Source organism: Meleagris gallopavo, chromosome 9, assembly GCF_905368555.1.
Source record: "Meleagris gallopavo chromosome 9, MGAL_WU_HG_1.1, whole genome shotgun sequence".
In the NCBI taxonomy this organism is placed as follows: Eukaryota; Metazoa; Chordata; class Aves; order Galliformes; family Phasianidae; genus Meleagris; species Meleagris gallopavo.
This window is the reverse complement of record NC_139412.1, coordinates 9,277,929-9,286,688: the sequence shown is the minus strand read 5'-3', so window position 1 is coordinate 9,286,688 and position 8,760 is coordinate 9,277,929. Positions and strand designations below refer to the sequence as shown.

The following is an 8,760-nucleotide window of genomic DNA, read 5'->3' as shown; positions in this document are numbered from 1 at the left end:
ACGGAGCCGGGCGGCCGCGCGGCCCGAGTGCCTCCGGGACGGGCGGCGGCGGGCGGGGGCCGTCGGCCCCGGCTCCGGCTGGAAGGCGCCGTTCGCTCGGCCGCGTCTCGCCCCAGCGCCCCGAGATGCTGCTTGGAGCGGGGACTCGGGATGAGGTAGACCCTGTGCGGAGGTCCCGGGCAAAACCGATGCTTCGTTTTGTCCTAAGTATGCGTTCCAGCAGGGCTTGTGGCACCTGTTATGTCAGTCTCTGGAAAAAATGCAGGGCACACGCGCTGGAGCCACTGCTTGAGGCACGGCCTTACTCCTGGCAAAAGGCAGTCGAACCTTTCTGAAAGCCCCCATTAAGGCACGTTCCGCAGCCTGCCAAGAGCGTTTCTACACCACAGGTTGCCCTGGCATCTGAGCTGGTTGAGAGTTAACTGAAGCTTCTCTGCCCAACACCGAGCTTATCTAAGAGCAATCTGCAACTTACAGCAGAGTTTTAGATCGTTGTTTCACATAATATTATCATGTCCATAGTTGAAACTTCGTTTTTCTAGCAAATTCTCATATGCGTTACGCTCTCATAGTTCGTATTTTCCAAACTTTTCTTCATTCTTAGGCTGCTCTGGAGTCCTTTCAGTCTTGCGCTCTTACATCTACATCAGGTTAACCAGATTAGCTATCTCAGTATGGCGTTTGCCAACTTTGCAGTGGCATTATCACGTTGATTCAGATTCTTTTTCTGCTCCCCAGAACACTTTCAGTGATGCTGTTATCTGAACTGCTCCCCACATTCTCTACAAATTCATAGTGACTTTCTGATCTGTCACTTTTTAAATTACCTCATTCTCAAAGTACATACACGTCAATAGCTTATTATTTTCCTGGAACCTTGGATTTACTCTGAACAGTTTTCCATTCACAAGTTCACCTTTCTTCTCCTTCCTCTAGTCAATCAATGGAGAGCTCACAAATTCCACAATATCTTTTTGTAGTTCCACACCAATAATTTCAAAAGTTCTCTGGCTGGCCTCCTAAACAATTTGGAGTGTGTTTTCCAAGCACTGCCAACCTGTGTAACTATGTAACCACTTCAGTGTAATGTGTTCTTTCCTGCTGCTACTTGTTGCTGTCACCTCCCAAAAACGTTTGGTTCAGTAACAGGTTAAAAGGCAGTTTTGAAGACTGAAGAAACAAACGTGCTGTTTTCTGTGTGCGTGAGCCTTCCTTTTCTATCAGCAATGAACAATATTTTCACTTGTTTTGTTTTATTTTCTGTGCGTATAGGTGTAACGTGTTCCTATATCCTTCTCTGGCACTAATTTTGCCTCTCATTTTGTTCCTGCCTGCCCATGTTATTCCGCAGCATTACTTCTTAACTGTGTGCTTGATTACACTTTTTGCACAATTTGGAAAGACTGCTTGTATCTTTTAACACTGCCATTAGTGCTGCATTGCACTCTTGTTCATGTTGGTTGTTAATGCTCTCTCCCCATGTGCCTTCTACGTTAGAAGGTTTATTGTTCTGTTGATGCCTTTCTTTCAGTAACTGCTCTCTCTCCTTTCCCACTGATCAGGCCACTTTTATATTCTTAGCCATTTTCTTTTATTAATCAAGATTTTAAATAATGTTTCCACTCGTTTTCTCCATCTTCTAAATAAAAAATTGTCTAAAACATGTTTCAGAAGCCCTGGGTCTTCTTTCAAGAGTCTGTGTCCCATAATAGAAGATTATTGCTTCTCTGTTGCTAAGATTTGTGCTTCAGTTGCTTTTGTCAGTTGCCTTGGAACGTTTCACCTGTCTGTAGTTACTGTTTCATTCTCCCTGTGTTCTGTGAAAAGACTTTGTGGAAGAAGAGCAAGAATTCTCTCGAGCAGGTCAGCCTGTTTTCCTGATGAGAACAGCTTGCATGACAGCACTTTGGTTGAAAGCTCAGGTCAAAATATGCACTGGAAATTACGGACAGACTTAAAATTCACTTGGAATTTCACATTTCATGTGCTTTGCTTTTGTACTTTTCAAATATTTTGAGTGCTCCAAAAATGTTCATTAAACCACAAACTAACCGGAATAATCATTAATTAGAAGATCACTTCCCTCTCAACAGATAGGATAAACTGTGGCATGGTATCGTTACACTGCAGCTGTTGTTGTGCAGACCTACAGACGTGGTTATACCTATGGATATTCTACACTCCTTTCCTTCAGGCCAAGTGGAAGGAGCACTTAAATACTCTTTTTTTTTTTTTTTTTTTTATAATAATAACTGGAAAGAACAGGAAGTCACCTATCAAATAAATGGGAAGGTGGCCATGGCTGGTTGAGTTTTCTTCTAAGCCACACAAGCAGCTGTATGTTCAGCCGTGATCGTAACCAAGCAGCTGGTAAGAGAAGCACTCACGTGCATGGCCACCATGAGGACCTTTACTCTTTGCTGTTCATCTTCCTTAAAGGAGGCCATGCTACCATGGGCGTTAATGCAGTAGTACAAATCTGATCCAGATACACAGATGTTAATCCCAGCACACAGTATGGGGCTTACACTGGCTTTACGGCTGTACAGTAGCCTTATGTGTGTTGTGGGAAGACAAAAAGTACTTGATATGACATGTTAGAATATCAGGGGGTAATACACTTAACTTGGCATACAGCCTGCGAGCACAAAATTACTCGGTTAGGTCTTTCTGACAGATTGGGTCCAGGATGTAAGTTTAATCTGAATAATCAAGTTGTGTCACGTGATCTTTTGGGGTCATTTTTCCTAAAACCGGTATTGTAGGCTCAGTACAAAAAGGTCTAAGCCTGAATTTATGTTAGCTTATCACCAGACTACAGAGAAATGATTATTAGTTTTCTTTGTGCTACAGTTTCTGCTAAATTTTGTATTCAGTGTAGGCAAATGAACCAGGTTATAGACTCACAGAGGCAAAACCTCCCTATCTGCAAACAGAAACATACCATGACTATCTCATAACCAAAACAACACAGCCAGCACTCTGAACATGCAATCTAAACTGCCCACACTAAACTTACAGAGCAATGCTCACATGCTGACTAATTTATAGAAGGCTGGGAAATTACAGACAAGTAATGTGCAAGAAAATGCTTTCAGACTGAATCTATCACAACTATGCCCAGTTTTTGCCTCCAATCTTTGCAAAATCAAGCAAGACTTAGTCTTCTTTGTTTTGGTCCTGCACTGGTTTGACTCCTGGTTATTCTGTCTATTAATCAGTCACCTCAGGGATCTGTATCTCTTCCAGTGTCCTCCAAAGTGCTACTAACCATGTCTTGAATGTTTTCAAAATGTTTGCTGGTTCATAATATTTGGTGAATATTTGTTGCCCGAGGCAGGAATTTCCTGCAAAGAAGAGGTGAATCTCTTCCTGATGTCAGAGGACACCTCTGGTATTTGATGAATATTTTCCTAGATCACCCTTTTGCACCTAAACAATTCAAGACATTTCTGAACAAAGGCAAAATATCCACAGAATCACTCCTGTTTGACTTCTGTCCTTCTTGAAACATGTAACTGTGACACACAACCTGCAGAAAGACTGAAAAAGGAGCAGGAAGCCTGAGTGACATTTTCTAGAGCCAATCTGCTACCGAGGTGTACAAAGGAATACATAGAAAAGACAAAATTGCCACAGAAGCCCTAAATGAGCTTTTTGCATTGTTTATTGTGAATAAGGCTGGGGTAGTTCCCAGACAGGAACTCACAACCTTGTCTGAGGATCTGTCTCGCATTGAAACAGCAGTAAGGGTTAGAATAAATTGACAAAGTGAATAATAACAAACTAACCATTGCCAGATGGTCCTCACCACCCCTGCAGAAGTGTGCAAGTCTTCCTTTAAAACTGCTTCCACACAAAGCCTTAGGAGATGGCTAATGCAGCACCAGCTTTTATAAACAGTTCCTGGGGAGACTCAGCACATGGGAGGGCTGTGACCAAAAGAGCATAGTGAAGATTTTCAAAGCCACACCACCTTTAGCACTTGTTTTTCACAAGCCTTTCCAACAGCCATTTTGAGATGCCCAGAAAACACAACAGGACTAGTCAGGGCATGGCTTGGAGCTGGTGGGATGGATTGTCAACACTGGGTACAAGGATAATGAGAGACAAAACCATAAGAAGGGGTTGCAGCTAGCCAGCCTTTGCTTGGATGGAGGTCGGTATTGGGACGAGAAGCTTCAGGTGTTGGGAACAGTGAGAATCCCCATGATGCTGCTGCTGCTGAGCCCTAGACCTGCTGCTGCATGCAGTCATGTTACAGCCTGTGCCCGCAGCAGTGCAGGGTGCTTTTTTTTCTTTATGTAGAAGATACTGTCTGCCAAAAATGTTTGCCAGAGCTGTCCTATGTTTGTTTTGGCACACCTGCTCGCAGTAATTCTGGTTGTGCCTACCTCTGCAGGTAGTTTGGTGCGATGGAAACGTATCTGAACAGTGACAGAACTGGTACAAAGGGCCCCGGTCCACACAACTGCTTCAGGGTACTGTGTGCATACCTGGAGCCTTCCTCCAGCCCGGTGTCATCTGAGTGCCATGAAATGGGCAGCTGTGAGGCTGCTCTGTGCCTGCATGTCCAAGCACAGTGTGGGAGATGTGCTCCAAAAGCACACTGCTGACCCAAAGAGCAGCACTGATGTGGGTGCTCCAAGGTGCTCAAAATGGACGTCCAAAATGGAGGTCCAGGAGAGGGGCTCTGTAAGCACCGAACTATCAGAACAATGTAACAATATTAAAAAAAAAATTAAAGTAGCATTATCCCCCCCCAAATGAATCGTTATCTCCATAAAAGCCTAACTGTCGGAACAATACAACATTATTCAAAGAATTAAAACAGCCCGTTGCATGCTGAGAATCAAACCGACGGCTCCACCGCTGCTCGGGGTGGGACGGCCGAGTTACAGCCCAGGCCCGGCCGCTTCCCCCCCGCGGCTCCGGCACCGTGGCGGCCGTGCCAGCAGGGGGCGCGCCCCGGCAGCGAGCCGCCCCCCGTCACCGCCTTCCCGGCCGGCCGTCCCTTTCCGCCCGCCTGTGGTTGGGCCCGGCCCGGAGGGAGGCTCTGCAGGGAGAGAGCTGCTTCAGGGAGGTCCCAGCGTTTGAAAACGAATTGAAATGTGCGCTTCCTCTTAGTGAAGGAGTACGACGTGGTCTTGCATTTGCAGCGGGTTTCACGAGCAGAGGTTTGTCAGGAAATCATTGTCACTAAAGACATAAAAAGCTGTTTTGACTGATGACAAGTAAAATGTTTTCCATGTTGCCTTGCTTTGATCCCGCTCTTATCTGTAATATTCATAGTGATGATGTCCAGTGATGCTTCTCATAATGTAAAGAACCCTGGTACTGTAATGTAAAGCACTGGTGCGAGCCAAAGTCCAGGGAGGGAGGTGGATTGATGTTACTTCTGTTTGCTCTACATCATAAAGACACACACCTGTACATTACAAGGGATTTTAACAACTCCATCAGTCCCACCACAGAGGTAATAAGTAGATGAAAAGAAAGAAAAACGCACCCCATGCTCGCCTCGTGCTGCCTTACCCAATTACACATGGAGGCACAGAACTGCAGCCTGTCTTCATTTCCAAGTGAGAACAGGAGAAACAGAGCTCCTGGAGCACCCCGGCACCTGCAGCAGCATGCTGGCAGGAAGCTTCCACACACAACAGCCTCATCGGACACTTCTCTTGCAGAGCGTGGGGAAGCCAGAGGACATGATCTGAGCCACAGTTTGCTTTCTGGCTCAAGTTACTGGCAGGCATGGTAGTCTGGGATTGGAAATGAAGAATAGATTTCCTATTTCCTATTGAGAATGCTGAGCTGATGTTTCTGATCTTTGTTTCAGTTCGAAAAAATCGAGATCATCTTCTCCAGCAGCATTAAAAACAAAATAAGGAAACCTGGTGCATTGTCATACTATTTGCCAAATGATTAAATTCTGGATTTATTTCACTCTGTTGTTACAAAGAAGCTGTAGACCATTTGGAGCACGTGTGCTTCCTGATCTTTTGTACAAGAGGGATTTTGCTCTTGATTAGTGTAATGTCTTTTATTGCCAGATTCTACTCCATTTGCCTTTTTAAAGGTAGTTTACTTTGTCAGTACTCCCATCCTGGTCTTCAGTTTAAGCAAGAAATAAGTAGATCTTTACCATTACTTACAACATTTTACCTTAAATACCCGTATGCCCCCTGGCTGGCCCATCCATTGGGTGTTCTGCCTCACTGGACAAGGCAAGGGCTGGTGGTGGGCATCAAGGAGTACTTGCATGCATTTTTGCTTCATAATTCATCAGATAACACACAGCAAAGTTAAACTAAGCCCAACTGAACCATTTTATTTTTGTGAAAGAGACAGGAATAAAAGATATGACCTGACAAGATGACCTTCTGAAAACATACACTGCAGTAAGTGAAAGAAAGGAACTGAAAAGACAAGTACAGCTGTTAGATACAAAATTTTTTCTTGGCTGCACAAGAACAGTAGATTTTCCTCCTACAGGCATGACATCAAATTTATTCATTTTGAGGTTTTGGTCTACCTGGAGAAGGATAATTAAACACTTCATAGTTGTTCAATAGTGAAAGCAAAAATAATGCCATGGGTTTTACATTAATAGTCTGGGAATAAAAAGCATTGCACTTTTCTGCCAATAGAAAATTTACTATTGTGAGTCAAGAAAACCTAGTCATTTCACTAATACCCAACTGGAGCATAACTCTAAACATTATAAATCTTCTTTCATGAAGATAAAATGCCTTTTAAAGTGCACTTTTGAGAGCGATGATTATGGCAGGGTTTTTTTTTTCTCAAGGAGAAAAGGCAGGGTGCTGTGCATTGCAGAGGAATTTCAACTCTGAGAAGCTGCAGGACATTGTGAGGAGAACTGGCCAGAGGGCAGTCGCTCAGCCTCACGACGACAGGTAAGCACAGAGTTCAAGTAAATGTATCTACCCAGGTCTCCACCTGTATTTTTTTTCATTTTGGCTGATAAGCTTTAATTTCTGCCTCTGCTGTTTCTTACTGTTAATCAGATTACAGAGAATTGTGCTTCAGAGGAGGTGGGAATTATGAGCGTACTTCTCAAACAGTTCTGAAGGAAGCTGTGCAAACACATCTGAAGAAACATTCCTGGAAGAATTTTAATCTGTTTGTTTTAAAAAGCACACCACTTATTTCTATTAAATTTTGAAATTCCCTGAACTAGGCAGCTTTTATTGCGTACCATCATCCTAAATAAATATTTTGGCATAGTGCATTTCCAAAACATGCATAAAACCTTATGACACTCTCAAAGATTCAGATAAGCATTAAAAGTAAAATTAGGCATGTCGTCTTCAGAATTGTTCTCTCACTGTTGAGAAATTAATTACATGAATGTGAGTGATTTAATTCAACAGATTTTTTAGTCCAACAAATTTTTTTAGAAAATCATGTCTGTGGTAAGAAAAACCATCTGATAATTTGAAATAAGAAGGCTTATTTTATTTGGAAACATCATTTGAAAATACTTTCCTCCTGTTTCCAAGAGCAGATCAAACACCTTTCTTTAATCTTAGCTGGTAAGATGGTAAAATTTCAGCTTGTCAAAATTTCAGTTTATCATGATAAGCATTTTCCATTTTCTGTGAAGTTGGTATCAGAATGATTAACAAAAAAAATTAAGGTGGCAGTTGGAGTACTTTCCTATAGAGGTAAGTGGGAGACAGGTGCTGAATATAAATTTCTCTTTAATAAAGTGTTACCATGACTATAATAATTAAGAATTCTTTGATGTCTCATCTAGCAGCTGTAATTAATAGAAACGATAAAATACCATGCAGCGAAATTGCAGTGTGTTATGGTTCCAAGTTTCCCACTGGGGCTTTAACTGAGCAGCAAAGTCCCTTTCCAAGGCACGGAATTCAAGGAGATGAGAAGCAGAGGGGCTGTGGGCAGACTCAGGTGGGACCTGTGAGAGCACTACTGTCACATGCTTCTTTGATGCTTTGTGTGGAAGATGCACTACAATAATTCTGGGAAGCCAAAGAACAGAGCCTTTGAACTCTACTCTATGCTCAGGCTGCCTTTATTTTGGCGTGGGCCAACATTTTGTTCAGAGAGCAGCTTTTACAATGAAACAAATTTTAAAAGGCACTTCAGAGTTACCAAACAGTAACATCTACCCATCCCACTCGACTCCTCTCACCTCTCCAAGTGACGATCCAACCACTGCAACATCTAAGGGTGTCCACGGGCAGGAAGCTGGATGCTGGAATAGCAAGGTGCTGCCTCGTGCATTCACTCCAACAGAACGCTGAGGAACGGGGCATCTCCTGCCACAATGAGGGCAGTGGCCATCAGCTGATGCTAGAACCTAACCCGCTCCGTATCTGAGCTTCTCAGCTCCCGTCTCTCCCCTCCTCTCACTGCCAAAATAAAGTTCCTGACAAGAGCATCTTCCTACCTGCTGTTTTCTTCCTTAACCTTATCTTTAGCTCCTTCAATTCCTTCCTGTGTCAGACAGCATCAGACCTAAACGCCTGTATTTGCACACGGAACATATGCATACAGCTCAATACGTTTTCTTTAAGAGGGCCTTTTCCTGCTCTCTGTACTGCGGCGCGTTATACGAGTCCAGTCTCTGTCGAACCGGCTGATTTTTGCCTCTGACTGAACCCGAACCAGGGCCGCTGTGGCAGAGATATGAACAGAGATGTGTCTGAGGCTTTCAGCTCCCGAAGCTGCCGCGACAACGCGCGGGGCTCCGCGGGGCTCCGCCGCCAT

General features: G+C 43.7%; 1 long non-coding RNA gene across 2 annotated transcripts; it reads left to right on the top strand.

Annotated features, from left to right (window-relative positions):
- The first annotated feature begins 4,843 nt into the window (after window positions 1-4,843).
- Window positions 4,844-8,431, top strand: LOC104912181 (uncharacterized). 2 transcript variants are annotated; one of them, XR_794449.3, is made up of 3 exons: window positions 4,844-5,177; window positions 6,809-6,917; window positions 7,029-8,431. It is a non-coding gene; the product is annotated as an uncharacterized LOC104912181 (long non-coding RNA). The 2 variants fall into 2 exon arrangements; XR_014884992.1 differs by having other exon boundaries at window positions 6,809-8,431.
- The last annotated feature ends 329 nt before the right edge of the window (window positions 8,432-8,760 follow it).